The 13,891-nt window shown below is 41.5% G+C and overlaps 1 protein-coding gene across 2 annotated transcripts in view; it reads right to left on the bottom strand.

Moving 5' to 3' along the window:
- Positions 1–13,891, bottom strand: part of MRPL4 (mitochondrial ribosomal protein L4) — a 684,921-nt gene that overhangs the window by 231,628 nt on the left and 439,402 nt on the right. The gene's annotated exons all lie outside the window — the stretch shown is intronic.

Genomic DNA, 13,891 nt, shown 5'->3' with positions numbered 1-13,891 from the left:
CCAGTTGGCAACCCATCTTGTGACATAAGGATTTATACCTAGTTTATTGAGTTTAGCTATAATTCCAGAATGGGGGATGGTGTTGAAAGTCTTGGCGAGGTCAAGATAGGCTGTGTGAACCACCTTACCCTCGTCTACGGCTTTGGTGACTGCCTCAAAGAAGTCAATCAGGTTCAGAAGGCATGATCTGCCTTTCACAAGCTCAAACTGGGTGGGGTCCAGAGTTTGGAGGTTACCAATATCTTTGTTTATGAGTTCCATGATGATACGTTCCATGGCCTTGCAGACCAGGCTTCATCAGGCTAATAGGGCGATAGTTCCCAGGATCAGTGGTGGCTCCCCCTTTGTGGGGTGGGATAACTGCTGCTGTGCGCCATTCAGTGGGCACAAAGCCTGACGTGAGACTATGACTGAACACGGTGCTTAGGTGGGTAGCCAGTTCGTTCTGAAGTTCGTGTAAAACACAGCCTGGGATGTTGTCCGGTCCCATGGATGCTGTCTTTTTGGTTTTAGAGAGTGCAGCTTTTACCTGCATAGAAGTGATTACAGGGACTCTGCATTCTTCCTGTATAAATATGGGCCCTTAGGTGGTGAGAGGGGGGTAAAGTTAGCACTGAACCTGTCTGCCAGTATATTGGCAATATCAGTTGGTTTTGTACTTTTCGTGCCGTTGTGCTGTAACTCAGAGCAGATCTGGGTGTTGCCATTGAGATTCTTGACGTAGCTATAGAATGCTTTGTGGTTGCCCTTAGAATCAGTGGTGACTGTTTTCGAAGCTAGCTTTGGAGGATCTTATAAGGGATCTCAGCTTCTTACTGAGGCTGACCAGGGAGCTCCTCCACTTGTGGGATTTTACTCTGTTTTGCAACAGTTTTTTCCTTCTGTTTTAGGGTTTGTTTATGGCAGGGGACCACCAGATTGACTTCCTTTTTTTGGAGGACAGAGTCTTGGTTCTGTTTGGGATAGCACAAACCATGCACTGGTGTAAGTGCTTATAGAGTGCATTTGTGTAGGATTCAGCAGTCATGACTGTATTTTTCATCTGCATGGGTGGCATGAAGTTTGCCACTTTTGTCTTGAGAAGCATGAAGTTGGCTTTGGAGAAATTTTTTACCATGGTTTCCTTAATGGTGAGTGGGGGCGGGATGCGGATATCTAGAGTGATTATCTTATGGTCTGATCTGACCAGTGAGGAGTTGATTTCAGGTGTGGAAAACCGGTCACACATGTTGGTAATGACTAGGTCTAGGATATTGTTGCCCCTGGCGGGGGTCAAGATAAGTTGATCCAGGGCATTGGAGTTTATGAATTCCAGAAAGCGTTGAGCGAAGGAGTTGGTACGAGTAGATTTCCCAGTTAATGGTGGGGTAGTTGAAATCGCCCATTATTGGGGAGTTTGGTTGAACCCGAATATTTTCCAGTACATCACGAAAAGAGGAATATGAATCCTGGAGCATAGTGGGGGATCTGTAGCAAGCTACAATTTGGATTGCAGTTTTGCCCAGAGTTAGTTGCACTTGGATAACCTCGGATGCATTATGTTGTGCAACTAGCCTGGAGGTGTGGATATCCTTAATGAATATGGACATACCTCCGCCTTTGGTGTTCTGGGTCCAGGTTAGATGACCGAAAAGTGCGGTATGTGTTATAGCCTGGTAGTGCAGGGGTGCTCTCTAGAGCATTGAACCAGGTCTCAGTCACTGCACAGATATCGATGTTCTCTATTTTAAGGAGTGCGTAGAGTGAGTGCATTTTGAGATTTAGACTTCTAGCATTGAGTAGCATTACCCTCAGTTTTTGCTTGCCTGTTCCTGCTACGGTGGTGAATTTGTCATTTAATCCTTGCCTAAAAAAGGCACCACAGGGGCGGCAAGACCCTTAGCCAGTATCTGGAATAGCAGGGGCGACAGGTGCAGGCCATCTCTGGCAAAACTTCGTGGTCTGTCGACCATGTTGTCCCAGGCAGTCAGATACTGGATCCCCTTAGAATGACACCAGAAGCTTAGCCAATTGTTGAAGTCAATCATTTTGTCCTTGTACTGCGGTATCATTCTGGGCAATGGCAGGATGCTACCCAGGGCTAGAGTCATACCTGCCAAAGCTACAAGATCAGAGAGCTCTTCCATGTCTCTTTTCATGTAGTCCGGGGAGGTACGTCTCGGGTCGTTTACACCAACAGGGACAATGACAGAGTCATATATGTACTTGTTGTGAAGTGACCTGAGTGTGTGGGTTATGTGGCGGATCCTGGCACCCAACAGGCAGCGGACAGTAACCTTCTCCTTGCTTAGCCTGGTGAGTGGGACATAAGTGTGCCTCACTATAGAGTCACCTAGGACTAGTGTGTTGGGTATGTTGTTTTGCCTTATGGGCTGTGGTTTATTGGCACACTGAGTCTGTGGGTTATGTATCATTTGGGTTGTGTGGGGGGGGGTTGCTTTTCTGCTTTCGAGGTCTCTGCTGCTTGAGCAGATTATTATTGAGCGCCTACGTGAATATTTTTGTGTTTCAATGTGTAGATTTTGGTAGTGTATGTTTAGTGGGACTATGTGATGAGTGTGGTGTGGTGCAAGTGTTTACCTTCTCCTCTTAACTGTCAAGTTCAGTCTTGGTTGGAGAGAACTTTACCTCCACTTTGGCTAGATAAGTGCATCTCTCACAGGTTGTGGTGTTGGGTGGTAGGAGGAGAGGGTTGTCTGTGTACATGAAGCAATTGCTACATTGCCTCAAGATGCCCAGATTCATCAGATAGACAGGAGAGAACACTGGGAGCTGACCCTTGGACATGCCTGAATAAAAAACTACTTTTCTCTAGACAAGTGAGGAAAGTGAGTATAAGAGCTGTTTTTCTCTAAGCAAGTGATAAGTACAAAAACTGTTTTCTTCTAGGTAAAGAGGAAAGTTCAGTGCTGTAGTAATTTGTAGCTTGTTCAGAACTTGTTGTTAGCACTAAATAAGTGCTGAGCACGAATAAGCAAATTCAAGTGCTAAAACTAAGAATCTGTACCTGGATCTTGTGGTAGATAGGCTACCTAGTGCTTATCACTCCCACTGATAAGCTAGAATGCTTCCCTCCAACACAGAAAGGCTTGGGGGGGCTTAGAAGCTTACAAACAGTCCTGGATACAGCAAATCTGTACCTGGACTAGACTAGTGACAGGAAAGATGGGAAAAGAGCACAAATGCGGGCTTTTAAAGCAGAAAGTTGAAATAGATGGAAAAACTGCCCAAACGGCCAATAAATTACAATTTCTGGGCCAGAAATCACTCTTGCGATAGATAGGCTACCTAGTAAGCTAGAAGGCTTCCCTCCAACATAGAAAGGCTTGGGGGGCTCAGAAGCTTACAAGCAGTCCTGAATACAGCAAATCTGTATCTGGACTAGACAAGTTACAGTTAGGTTGAGTGAGCAAATGAGATAGACCCAGCAGGAGTGTTCAAACACAAATTTACAAGAGGGGCGGGCAATTCCAAAGCCACCAAGATTAATCCCAAAACAAGAACAGGGAGGGCGTGCAACTAACTGCAGAGACAGAGAGACACCACAGTATTCTATGAAACAATTAAATAGAAAAATAAAATGTCAATATCGGTGTAATTATAAATATTAAACCCACGTGCACTTAAAAGCTTTCCCTTAAAACAAGAAATCAATGGCTCAACCTGCAAATTGTTGGTCAAAATCAGTTGCCCTTCTTGTTTTCCAAAAGTTTCTCTGGCCCCTTTGTGTCTGTCCCCTCGGGGTCTGTAGTTGACCTAAAAAATTTTGCCTGTTTCTGTTCCTATTTTGTATTTTTTCCGATCTACGTAGGTCGGGGTATTCTTGTTCGAACACCTCATCAATTTCTCCATTAAAATCAAAGAACTCTGTATGATCATTGTCATTACCTTGTCTAATATCGTAGTTACAAGAACTAACTCAGAACCATGATTAACGTTACTATTAACATTTGAAATAGGTGTAAAATAACTTTTCAGAAGCAAATATGCCTCCTTCTGCTTGTACTCTAATTCATCTCTTCTTAACTTCTTTTGTTTCCTAAGAAGTTTTTCTTTCACCTGTTATTCAATTTTACAAAATATATTATCATATTTGTTCTCAAAGTTAATAAATCTAGCATCGTTTAAAATATCATTGTTCAAACCATTAACTTCATCTAACAAGTCCTTGACTTTGTTATTAATTCTAATAATGAAATGCAAAACTTCAATGTCATGTCCATCAAACATGGCAAGCAGTTCATCTAGTTCTTGCTGACCGACAGTTAACCCATTTCGGAATTTACTCATTTGAAGTCCCTTAGGAATTCTTTGGACTCCAATACATTCAGCAAGGTACGCATTATCTATCTGTAAACTACATATCTTGCTCATCTTGGATTCAAAAGTGTGTAACCGGTACTGAACATACACAGGTCTTGTTGGTCACTCATCATGAATAAAACAGAGTGTGGTTAAGCCACTGTTCAAATTGCGTAATCCTGTTTGTATCTTGGTTAGTTCTCTCAAACCCTTGACTACAAGGAACACTGTTTGAAAATGTAGAGCCAGAAACACACTGGCTACCAGAAGTTCCACTTCCTGTAACTGCAGAAGTTGTCATCACCAATGGCTGTGAAAAAATCGCAGAGGCTGCTGGGGGTTGTAGTTTCTCCAGCGTGTTTTGAATTTGCTGATACTGTAAAGTCATAAGTTTAATCAGCTGTGTAAGGTGCCCTTCGTTGTTTAGTGCCTGCTCATTGATCACTGTTGCCCCTTTGGAAATAGCTGTACTGGAATCACTCCCACTTTTGGACTTCATGTTAAGTGGCTGTCTCTACCACGTGAACACTCCGCAATGAAGAAACCTCGCAACCTCCAATGCTTAAAAACACCAGGAAAAAAACGTAGCTTGCGTGGAAAGTAACCAAGAAAAACTGAAAACCACCTCCTGGAAGGGAGAGGAAAGCGCAAATACACACACACACACACACACACACACACACACACACACACACACATCAAATGTCACTGGAAACCAAAATCTCACATGCAAACAACACGGATACGAGGACTGTTAGTAGTTTCCCTAAAAACATACCTTCCTAAAGCCCACATACAACATAATCTGTCATATGTTGAGATTCTAAAGTTCACCTTGTCTAAACCACAAAGACCTCTGAAAAGTAACAAGGGCATTAAGCACCCACAGAATCACTCCAGGTCTGCAAAGCTTACCACATCACATAACATATGGGGTTCCAGCATGTCATGGATGCTGAGCCCATAAGGTAGGCATCCACCCAACCAAATATTCTACTTATAGGAGATTCCAATGTAAGATACACTGATGTACCACTCACCAGGCTACTAAAGTTACTAAACAAACATAGTTCCTCTGATTCCAATGCAGTGTAAACATATATTAATGATAGTCCAATATAAAATACTCCCCAACAGGTAAACAGGTCCTGTTGTAATACACATAGCAGCAGAAGACAGCAATGTTACACTGAAGCACGACTCGAATTACCATCCAATAAAAGTCAAACACATTTATTTATAGGCGAGCGCTTTCACCAGATATCGTGGCTTCATCACACCATGCACAAACAAAAACTCATAAAAACCAAACAAATTTATATATGTCGCCTCCCCCTCATTAAATTCAAACTTTACATTCAACAAATCATTGTACAACATAAACACCCCCTAATTAAGGAGCATCACTAATTATTGCCTCGTGCAATTTCAAAACAACAATCAGATTGGCAAACTGCCTTCTCATATATAGCATCACAATAGTAAAAGATTTACCATAAAAATAAATCTTAATTCAATCGGGCACACATTCCATGTTCAGATCTAAGGTCATACAGACTCCTCACTTTTATATTACTCCAAACTGTCATAATTAAGTATGTCACTATTTTTTTCTAAGTCAATTCATGCAAATTTGCAGTCCAAACCATGTTATTAAAAAATAGTGCTTTTAAAAATAATAGCAACACATCGCTGAAGATAAAAATAAAAATTCATTATATTCGAAACAGAGCGAATATCTCCCCCTTCAAGTCATAGATCGTATGAAATAAATCACCACGCTTGTTCCTTAGTAGAATAAAATAAGGTATAAACTACTTACTATATGCATGATCATATCACCCGACCAGCACCAATACCAACATCCGTTTAGTGAACCATAGTAATAAGTGAAGATCTCCCATTTATTGTACGTATCCATTTTTTGTTTATATGCTGGCACTTACTCTATCTTGCACGCAAATGCGCTAGCTAAATTATGTCATTATGCTATATCCATATGTTCAATAGCGGCTATACAAGTAGCTTTTTAAAAGCTACATGCTTTGTTCTACCCAAAACACATTAAATGGGGATATTCAACAAATATTACAAGTCCAAATGACTTACATATCCTCAACCTATGTAGGTCTAAAACATTTACCATAAATGTATGCCCTTTTTGCATAAAGACATATACTAAACATTATATAAACATTTCAAATTCTCCTAAAATAGCAAAATATTTGCATATTATAATATAAAAAAATTTTTATAGTAAAAACAATTTATGAAATTTTATAGTAAATTTATGATTTTTATAGAAACTTTTATAGTAAAAACAAATATTTTAAACTGCCTTCATCCCTCCTTGCTGCTGCACATCTACTCTCATGCGAGCTTCTGTGTAATTCCTAGTGGACATTAACCCTGTGACATCACCTGGCCACAAAAGCAACTCTGTGGTGTGGACCAACAGAAACCCTGCTAATTACGACCAACGGTCCTGCAGCTACCAAATAAGATAACAGAATCCCAATTAACCCTGTGACATCACCTGGCCACAAAAGCAACTCTGTGGTGTGGACCCAACAGAAACCCTGCTAATTACGACCAACGGTCCTGCAGCTACCAAATAAGATAACAGAATCCTAATAAAGTACGTGCCCTAGTGCCTAACTAGTACCCGATATAGTAGCCATTCTTAGCTACAGCATCTTGTTAATCTCCAAACTAGTGTTACAACAAAAACAGTGTTTTCTACACGTGTGCTGCATGAGGATGCCAGCAGCCCCAATCATTGTCCTCCTTGATTACCCCCCACTCCTCTCAATTTTATGTACCCACTTTAGTTCCCCATACCTCACTCTTGACTACATCTCCTGTTGTCTCTCTCACTTTACCTTGCCTGCAGTCCTGCCCTGCTCTACAGTCTGTTGCCTTTCTCTTGCTACTCTCTACTCTCCTGCCCTCTACTCATGGTCTTTGCTCTACTCTTGCTGCTTGTAAACACCTCTCTTCTCTTTCAAGCCCCACACACCTGCTAACTTCAACTCTCCAACACAGGTTATTTTCCTCTAATACAATCCTATCAGTGCAATGGAGGCTAGCATTCTCCTGAAAGTGCCATCTGTACTTAATCCTTGTGTCTGTCTGTCTTCTTTCTTTGCTTCCCTTCTACCTTTTCACTCTCTAGCTAGTTCTTTTCTTTTTTTCTCTCCTCCTCACTGATTGTTCCCTGGGCTATTTTACAACCGGGGTATTAGTCCTGCCCTGTACTGCCTCACCCCTTCCCATACCTCACTTCCGGTTCAAAGTTTTCATAGATGCCCTAAAAGTACGGGTGCCATATTTTAAACTGCCTTTGTCCCTCCTTACTGCTGCGCATCTACTCTCATGCGAGTGTCTGTGTAATGTAGGTTTTGATGTTGAACTGCTTTTAGATCACTGTTAAACGTTAATCCAGTAATAATTTCTCTGTTTTGTCTAAACTGTGCAGTCTGTTACTGAAAGATTAGTGATTCTACTGTGAACTTTTCACCCTGCACTATGGCATTGCTGGTGAGACATCCTCTCTGCGACATTAATCTGTTGGCTCTCTACAGCTCTAGTTTGCTCTCTCCTGCGAAGTGTTGTTCGCTTTAGAGCTTGTTTCTATTAGTTGCAAAGAGCAATAGCTCCTTATGTTTACGAGCATACCACTGGCTATATTTTACTCCCTGCATTAACCAATCTTTTGGATGTTTTCACCTTGCGACACTGTAAAACTGTTCCTTAACCTGTTTATTCTTTAGTCGCTAAGTGTAGTTGTACCTTGCAAGCACAAAAGTAGCTTAATCTGCATGTTAACTGCTTTTTGTGGAGGTTTTCTCCAGCGGCGTGCACAACTGTATTATAGTCTGTATTTCTGTAGCCGTTAATACGTTGTAGCACCTTGCTAACATAAAAACAGTCTAGTCTGCTTTTTAAATATTTTTTCTTTTAGGAAGAATAACTATTTCTGTAACCGCTAAGTTGTAGCACCTTGCTAAGATACAAACACTCTAGTCTGCTTTTTAAATGTTTCTCCTTTGGGAAAAATAACTAGCCCTGTTGACTTACTTTTGAATGTATTTCTCTGTATTGTGATGTGCTGCTATCTATTGTGCTTGCACTATTTTGAAATTAACTACAGATACTGCTGTATTCCTAGTATGAATGCATATAGAGCACTCTTATAGTGAAACTGTGTATATTTAACTGTTCTCTGTTGCTGTATTTTTAACCTAGTTGATATCTCTCTTACCCCTGTTTTTTTTTTCCTCACACTTTTGCCTGAATACTGTTCACAACTGATTCCCCTCCTCTTGTCTTTATAGCCCTAGTAGACATTAACCTGGTCACAAAATCAACTCTGTGGTGTGGACCCAACAGAAACCCTGTTAATTACGACCAACTGCCCTGCAGCTACCAAATAAGATAACAGAATCCCAATAAAGTATGTGTCCTAGTGCCTAACTAGTACCCGATATAGTAGCCCTTCTTAGCTACAGCATCTTATTAGTCTCCAAAATAGTGTTACAACAAAATCAGTGTTTTCTACACGTGTACTGCATGAGAGGATGCCAGCAACCCCAATCGTTCTCCTCCTTGACTACCCCCACTCCTCTCAATTTTCTATACCCACTTTAGTTCCCCATATCTCACTCTTGACTACATCTCCTGCTGTCTCTCTCACTTTACCTTGCATGCAGTCCTGCCCTGATCTATAGTCTGTTGCTTTCTCTTGCTACTCTCCACTCTCCTGCCCTCTACTCATGGTCTTTGCTCTACTCTTGCTGCTTGTAAACACCTCTCTTCTCTTTCAAGCCCCACACACCTGCTAACTTCAACTCTCCAACACAGGTTATTTATTTATTTACATTTGTCGACCGGGAGTGTCCGACTGGACGTAGGTCCATTTTCAGCGGAGGCCTGGGGAGAAAAGCTCCATAGTTAAAATAAACAGACAGTAGTTACACTGGATTACATAGCGATTAACAATTTGATTAACATAGCAATTAATTACAAACATATTTACAGATGAAGAACATAGCATAGTACATCAGTAGACAACTAGAATCTTTATCTGCAAAGTACATAACAGACATTAACAAATGTTACAATAAGAAGTTCCTGCTGTATAATAAGTACTAGGCTTATGAGCATCTGAGCTTGCTATAATCAAGGTAGTTAGTGGGGTGGAAAAAAAGGTAGTGGTTGGATGGGGTGGGTGATATTAGAGTGGGAGTTGCAAGGGCATAGCCAGCATGTTTTTAGGTGTGCTTTCAGTAAAGTTTTGAAGTGGGTGCATGATGATACGGAGGTAATTGTGGGTGGGAGGGAGTTCCATAATTTGGCTATGGCGCAAGAGAATAGTGCTTCACCAGCAGAGTTATTGGCTTTAGCGATCTGCAAGTAATTTTTGTTGCTGGATCTTAGTGGTCTGGTGGTGCGATAGGGTTGGAGTATATTCTGGAGGGATGGGACATTTAGTGGATGGTTTACTAGTTTGTGGGCGTGTGAGAGTTGATACCATTGAAGGAAGTGAGGGAGTTCAAGCCAGCCCAGTTCAGCAAGTGAGAGACCGTGGTGAGTATGGTAGGATGCCCCTGTGGCGAATTTGGCAATTTTGTTGTAACAGGTCACTAGCTTGTTTAGATCGCATTGCCTTAGGTTGGTATATATATTGGAGAGGCATAAAGTAGGGTGGAGATAAGGTGGGAATTTGCTATTGAAATCTTTGCTGTTTTGGTGAGAAGTTGCTTATTTCTGTATAACGCTCCCTAGTTTTTTTGTGGACTTTTTTTATGGTCATGGATATGTGAATGTCAAATTTTAGTTTATTGTCTATTTCCACTCCTAGCAATTTGGTGTGCTCAGTTGGGTAATATAGTGGTGTTGTCGTTTGCTGTGATGTTAAAGTGAGAGTTGTTTTGAATATGTTTGGTGGGTTGGAAGATGAGTAGTTTAATTTTGTTTGGGTTGAGTATTAATTGGGCATCGGATAACCAAGTTTCAACAGAGGAAAAGGCTTCCTGTGTGACTTTTTGCAGTTTGGGTAGGGACTGGGCTGAGCAGATGATGGCTGAGTCATCTGCGTATTGTATGAGTGTGCCTTGTTTGGTGGCAGAGGCAAGATTATTGGTGAAAACAGAGATGAGTAGGGGTCCAAGGATGGATCCTTGGGGAACTCCTATTTTCCTCTAATACAATCCTACCAGTGCAACGGAGGCTAGCATTCTCCTGAAAGTGCCATCTGTACTTAATCCTTGTGTCTGTCTCCTTTCTTTGCTTCCCTTCTATCTTTTCACTCTCTAACTAGTTCTTTTCTTTTTTTCTCTCCTCCTTGCTGATTGTTTCCTGGGCTATTTTACAACCGGGGTATTAGCCCCGCTAAGCTCGGGCTCACTTTGCTCCCCTGCGCTACTCCCATTCCCACCCACCCCATTACAATTTCCTTTATACCATCCATTCCCTCTCTTTCATCCCACACCACCCACTAACAAGTAACTTCCTGTCTTACCTGCAACTGTCTCAATTCCTATCCCCTCCCTTTCCTCCATTCATGCTCTAAGTCTCCTATTACAATCTCTATACACTCACTTTCCCTTTCCTAAAAGCCATCCTCCTTCCCCCTTAGTCAGATTTATAATGCACTACCTAATCATCACCACCTCTTTTCTCTTTCTTCTAGCTAACATAACGTCATACCACATCCACCTTCCTTCTCCACTGCCATACTCTTCCACCTCCTTCAGCCTTGACACACTACCCTCACCTTCTTTCTTTTCTATCTCCCCAGCCCTATTTAACCTTCCCTACACGTCTCCAAACATCAACCAGAGTCAAAATGCTTCCTCCTTCCCATGCATCTAAATACAAGTTCTATAAATTAGATCTACATATCACTTTACTCTCCCTATATAGAAATAACTTACTTTTATCTGGGGACATCCAACCTAACCATGGCCCTTCCCCCTCCTCAACAAAACACACCTCTCCCTTATCCTTTTAGTCCCCCTCTACTCCTTCTGCCTCTGTTCACCATCAGTCTAACATTCATACATCACCCACATCTAAACATCTTGCCATTTACTCACTAAATATTCAAAGCCTAACAAACAAAATTACTGAGTTCCACGCCTGGATAGACCATACAACCCCTCACATTCTCTGCTTAAGCCACACATCTCTAACAATGAAATCCTCCCACCAGGATATAACATCTACCGTGTGGATAGACTGCACAAAAAGGGGGTGGTGTAGCCATCCTATACAGTGATAGTCTCAACCTCATACCTTTTACTGTCCCCATCCCTGACTTTCAACCAGCTGAACTCATCGCTATCACCTCAATTCACACAAAAAAATTAGCTGTTGCCTCCATCTACATCCCTCCTGGAAACAACTTACCAATCCTTCAGAAAATCCTTTCCTGGTTCACTCACAATATACCCTATGAAACGTTTATCTTAGGAGATGTCAACCTAGACTGGATAAAACTTATAATTGACTCTCCACAAAACAGTATTAATCTCCATGGCTACCTTCAACTAATAACGTCTCCCACCCGAATCCATAACACCTCTTCTAGCTCTGCAATTGACTGGATACTCACCAACACCCCTAAGCTATATCACAACCCCACTACTCTACCAGATCAACTAAGTGACCACACCTACACACTTGTCCTTAGATACAGCTCTCAACCTCCCAAATCTAACCACTATAGATACTGCCGCAAACTCTCTAATTTTGACTCAACTGAATTCAACACAATTCTCTCTTCCACTGACTGGACTTCCCTGAAACAAATCCCCTTAAAAGACGCAGTAAATAGTTTCAACAGTATCTTCGTAAATACCCTCAACTCCCTCACTCCCTCTAGAAAGGTGAGAATAAAAGTTAACTATGCTCCTTGTCTTTTCAAAGAGACTAAGTCCCTTATGCTTCAAAGACCTAAAAGGTGGAAAGCCTGGACCAAAACTAAAGAATTATCCCGATTTCACAAGTACAGACATCTCAGGAACCTTACCAAGAAACAAATTAATTTTGACAAAAAGTCTTTCTTTAACTCTACTCCACCTGACAGTAAAATCAACACTCAGAAATTCTGGTCAACCATTAAAATAATTATTTCTTCTGGATGCCCCTCAAACCCCTCCCCCTACCCCGACACATCCCCTCTAGATACAGCTACCTTGCTCAACAAATACTTTATTGATACTATTCAGTCACTCTTACCCACTACGGGCAATGCTACTCCTCAACACATCACCTCCTAATCACCCAATAATAATCCCTTCTCCCTACAGCCTGATCCCACTTCCTATATTCGATCTCTTCTACTTAAGCTCAAACCCTGCTCACCATCTACAGATAATCTACCCCCCACTTTCCTCAAACTAGCTGCTGAGTCTATAGCTTACCCAGTGTCTATCTTAATCAATAGGTCCCATTCAGGAATCTACAGTACCTACCCTCTGGAAATCCTTTTTCACTATTCCTCTACACAAAGGGGATAACTCCACTGACCCATCCAATTACCGTCCCATAGCTATCCTATCCCCCTCTCCAAAATACTTGAAAAACGTATCCACTCAACTGCTAAAATACCTACTCCAACAAAATATTCTCACCTATACCTAACACTGTTTTCATCCCCACCATAGTACAAGTACCACCCTCCTATCCTTTACCCATACCACTGCAGAAGCCCTAGATAATAATAATAAACTTATCTCATGCCTCTTCCTGGACCTTTCCAAAGCTTTTGATACTGCCTCCCATCCTCTGCTGTTATCTAAACTTTCTAGTCTCAATCTATCTGCTTCTACCCCTTTCCTGGTTCTCCAGTTACTTATCCTCCAGGCAGCAGTCTGTCAAATGGCTCTCCTCCACTTCTCCATTCCTAACTGTTACAACAGGAGTACCCCAAGGCTCCATCCTAGGTCCTCTCCTCTTTAACATCTTCACTAATGACCTACACACATCATGCAAACAATCATCCCCATCCAATACGCAGATTATTCTAGCCTCATCTCCATCTCTGACATCATCTCTGAGCTCTATACTCTCTTTCTCAACATACTTTCTCATATACTGAACAGTGGCTCTCTAAAAACCCACTCATCCTTAACCCCCCCCAAAAAACAAACTCCTACTATTCCTCCCCTGGTCACATACTCACCACAAATCTTCCTTCTATATCACCTCCTCAAATAACACAATTATTAAACCTGATGCTCCTACTAAACTTTTAGGAGTCATCATAGATGATGAACTCAAATTTAATATACACCTCCTCCACTGTATAAAAAAGACTAACCAAAAACTTGGATTGCTCTATCGTAACAAGAAATTTCTAACTCCAAATGCTAGGCTCTCCCTTGCACAAGCCTTCCTGCTACCCTCCCTTCTGTATGCTGCCCCCATTTTCACCAATATCCAAGCCACAACTTTAAACAAATTCCAAACTTATCATAAGACAGCTAGATTCATAACAAACTCTCCTTACAAATCCCACCGTCTACCTCTCACATCTCTACAATGGCTAGAATTCCCCCACACTTTGTTTCACAACTACAAA

Source organism: Protopterus annectens, chromosome 1.part0, assembly GCF_019279795.1.
Source record: "Protopterus annectens isolate FY-2018-M chromosome 1.part0, PAN1.0, whole genome shotgun sequence".
Classification (NCBI taxonomy): Eukaryota; Metazoa; Chordata; order Ceratodontiformes; family Protopteridae; genus Protopterus; species Protopterus annectens.
The sequence above is the reverse complement of the archived record's forward strand: the minus strand, read 5'-3'. Positions and strand labels throughout refer to the sequence as shown.